General features: G+C 43.1%; 1 non-coding gene across 1 annotated transcript; it reads left to right on the top strand.

Moving 5' to 3' along the window:
- The first annotated feature begins 2,274 nt into the window (after nt 1-2,274).
- On the top strand, nt 2,275-2,402 carry LOC115871394. Its single transcript, XR_004047269.1, has one exon. It is a non-coding gene; the product is annotated as a small nucleolar RNA SNORA40 (small nucleolar RNA).
- The last annotated feature ends 1,683 nt before the right edge of the window (nt 2,403-4,085 follow it).

Genomic DNA, 4,085 nt, shown 5'->3' with positions numbered 1-4,085 from the left:
GCACCATCCATCTTCTCCTGATGCTTCAGTATTTTGCCCATGTTTGTGTTAGGTGCCTTCAATTCTGTTCCAACCCATAGCAACCCCAGGCACAGCAGAATGACAGACTGCCTGCTCCTGCACCAGCCTCACAATTGTGGCTGTGTTTGAGCCCATCGTAGCAGCCACTGGGTCGATCCATATTGTTCAGGATCTTCCTCTTTTTCACTCCCTTGCTACTTTACCTTGGAAAAAGACAAGGCTTTCTACCCCCAGAAAGAGGTACAGTCTTGGAAAGGCACAGGAGCAATTCAACCCTGTCCTACGGGGTCGACTCAAGGGCAGTGGGAATTGGCTCAATGGCTGTGAGTTCTACTCGACCAAGTGCAATGTCCTTTCCAGAGACCGGTCTCTCCTGATAGCATATCCAAAATACGTGAAACAAAATCTCACCATCCTGGCTGGACTGCTTCCAAGACAGATTTATTTGCTCTTCTGACAGCCCACGGAGCTGTCAATATTCCTCGCCAGCATTCATAATTCAAACACATTGCTTCTTCTTCGGGCTTCCTTATTCAATGTCCAGTGTTCACAGGCCTAGGAGGCGATTGAAAATGCCATTGCTTGGGTCAGGCACACCTTAGTCTGCGGAGCGACATCCTTACTTGTCAACACTCTGCAGAGACCTTGTGCAGCAGACTTCATTTCTTGCCTGCTGCTTCCCTGAGCATTGACTGTGAATCCAAGCAAGATGAAACCTTGACAACTTCACTCTCTCCTCCCTTGCTCATGATGTTATCGACTGGTCCAGTTAGCAGGAGTGCGGTGTTCTCTGCCCATGGGCACATGCAAGACTGCCCCTCGAGGCTGAAATGCCTCGTCAGTCCTTTCAGCTTGAGAAATGCCAAGTGTGTGCTTCCCTTTAAGTTGGCTAACTCCGCGTCTTGGCACAGTTCGTTATAAGACTTTGTTTTCTCAGGCTGCTCTTTGAAACCTTCCGTTCAGCTCTTCTACTTGATCTTTTCCTCTGTTCACTTTAGCTGCTCTACATTCAAGAGCAAGTTTCAGAGTCTCTTCTGACGTCTACTTTGGTCTTGTTGTTCTTCCTGTGTTCTTAGTGCCTTCTGCTTTTTCCATGTAGGATGTCCCTGCTCTCACCCACAGCTCATCTGCTCTTGATCGTAGTCTTTTGTTGTCTCTACCTTCAGGTGGCATCTGCTAGGTGGCACTTTGGTTCCCATGAACTTGCCTTCCTTTTCTTCAGCTTCAACTTGAACTGTGGTCTGTCCCACAGGTGGCTTCCTGATCTTGTTCTAATTGATTTTACTGGGCTCTTCCATCATCCCTTTCCACAGATATGGTCACTCTTGTGTTCTGTCTAACAAGGTCCGCGTGTAGAGTTGCCATTTATGTTGTGGGAAAAAGTCGTTTCCAACAAATCAGTTGGTCTTGCAGAACTGTGTCTTGTGATTCTTCATTTCTGGCACGACAGTCATATGTTCCACCTACTGACCCTTCTTATTCAACTGTTTCCAGTTTTTGAACATCGATCAATGGTGCCTAGAATAACATCTTTAGTTTCTTGATTTTCTTTCGTATGTTTCTTCGGTCCATGAAACCCAGGACAGGGAAATCTACAGAGTCCGTAGCTGGAACGGGGTTAATAGTTACCTAGGGACATGGCAGGGGAGATTAGGGGGAAATGGAACCTAACAACAATGACTATGAGAAAGAAGAAAATGTTCCAAAGTCAATTGTGGTAATGATTGCACACCCCTTCTTAATGTGACTGGACTACTGGATTGTACGATACATGAATCATATGCCAATCAAACTTAATTACATTTTTAAAAATTAGAATTAAAAAAGAAACTAGTGTGCATTCCAAAGAGCTTTTGTTCATGTGGATTGTATCTATTATTTACTATAGTATAAATAATCTGAAAAACCTTAAACATATTTAATTCATTAAAAAATAACAAATCTATTATGTATTTGCATAAATAAATTTGCATTTGCATCTCAATGATATATTTGATTCATTATAGGCTGCAGAAGTTGGTTAAAAAAAGCTTCAATTTTTTTCACCTTTGATATGAATGGTCAGTGCCTAAATCTGATTAATAATCATAGGACCCGGTCTTCCTTACGACGATTGCCCTATCACCGACAGGAGCTGGAGGCTAAATCTTGACACGTTCTTTATGATGATGAAGGTGATGCCACTCCTCTTTGATTTGTCGTTGCTGGCATACTAGACTAATTACATTGTCGAACTAAAAATGGCCAGTGCCTAGCGCTTTGGCTTGCGTCTGTTTAATTTGTGGGTCAACACTCAAAAGACAGGTGCAAAAATAAATCCTCTGTTGCAACCCAGAACTCAGAGTGGAGTGTTGGTTTGGATACAGATCAGCAGGGACACACAACTCACCCTGGAGCCCTCGAGTTGGTGCAACACATGGCAAACCCACCCTTGGGTCACTCTGGAGCACGGCAAGGTTTCTAATGTCTGGTTTTTGTGGACACAGATTCCAGGCATTCCATTCGAGACCAGTTAGAAAATGTGTTAGCCTTGACAGAAGGCATTTAAAGCCGCTGCGTGTGATGCACACCATTACATATGATCAAAACATCAGTGCATCGGTCATGAAGACTGTCTCAGTTATGTTGATTTGGCCTTCTGATTGCATTGTTACCATGGGACTCTAAGATTGTCTCTTCCTTAGGCTTTTATCTTGAGAACCAGAGGCCTGGACTTTCAGGCGTTGATGTGGCCTGCAGATCCACCGTGGGTTTGGGAGGGCAAAGGATGCCAACTCAGAATGACAGAGGAGGAAGCCAGAGTCTACCTACTCACATCCTAAAATGACCCTGAAGGGAATAATTGGAAAGGAGTCCAGGCAAAGAATGTTGGAAGTGTGTCATATTTAACTGGAGACTAAAATAGCCAAATTGTTACAGATCTGAGATCAATGGCTACTGGACAGTGGAGGCAGTCGAAGTAATTCCCCGATTACTCTGTAATGGTCTGTGGAAATGGGACATTAAATTGATAATAGTGCCAGATTCTTTTTAAAATGAATATAAATCTTCACAAGATTTGGAGGAACGAAGGTGACTTTGATTGATGGACAGCGAATGAAAGACGTAAATTTTCTTAAATAAAATGTATTAACATTAACGAAGAGACATGTAAAATAACTTTTACACTAAAAAAAAAAAAGATGTATGGGGAGTGCAGTACCAGTTGATTTCAACTCGTGGCTAATGCTTAGGATATTGTGTTAGGCGGGGCTCACTCGAGAAGTCAAACCAGTGACACTTACATATGTTTATTTTCATACTTACACTTATAGTTATGTTAACAAGAACATGGCCTACACAGTTGTAAGTCCAAACCCAAGCAGGTTCAGATGAGAAATCAGTGGCTCAGAAGTTAAACTGGAGGCTTTCCGTGACTTGAGTAGCCGTGGGGGCTGATGACCCTAAGATTGGCAGGAAGACCACAAGCTGGTGGCTGCAGAGGAAGATGAGTCCAGGCTGCTGACAACCCCCAAGATTAACAAGCAAGATGGCAGACCATTGACTCAAGGCCAAAGACCTAGAGGTCAGTAAGCCAGATGTAGGATCCTGACCCAGCAAAAAGCAAACAATCTTTTCCACAGTGTCTACCTGTATTGGAAGCAGGCCAACCCCCCAAGGAAACTTCCTTTCAATTGATTGCATCAGGGCTGTGAACTAAGGCTGCTATGTCCCTCCCTAATCTTCTTACAATTAATTGGCTGTGATTACATTGTATCAATCAAGTCATGGGTGATTACTAGGTGTTAACTGCCAAACCACCAAGAATCATGGCCCAGCCATGTGGACACAAAAGCTAACAATCACCGGTATCCATCTGCTTGCCTTCCATGTCATTTTTGATGATTTCCAACTTTCCTAGACTCATATTTTCTACATTCTACATCTGATTATTAATGGAAATTTGCAGTTGTTTTCTTCCTATTTCAAGTCATGCCACGTCAGCTCTAGTCCGGACACAACATTAAGGATGTCTTCTGCTTTTTTCTTCTCACTTTTTGTCTTCTCCATTAGCAAATTCAAGT

This window comes from Echinops telfairi, unplaced genomic scaffold, assembly GCF_000313985.2.
Source record: "Echinops telfairi isolate 266 unplaced genomic scaffold, ASM31398v2 ScPeMD7_5592;HRSCAF=6446, whole genome shotgun sequence".
Classification (NCBI taxonomy): domain Eukaryota; kingdom Metazoa; phylum Chordata; class Mammalia; order Afrosoricida; family Tenrecidae; genus Echinops; species Echinops telfairi.
This window is presented reverse-complemented; position numbering and strand designations above follow the sequence as displayed.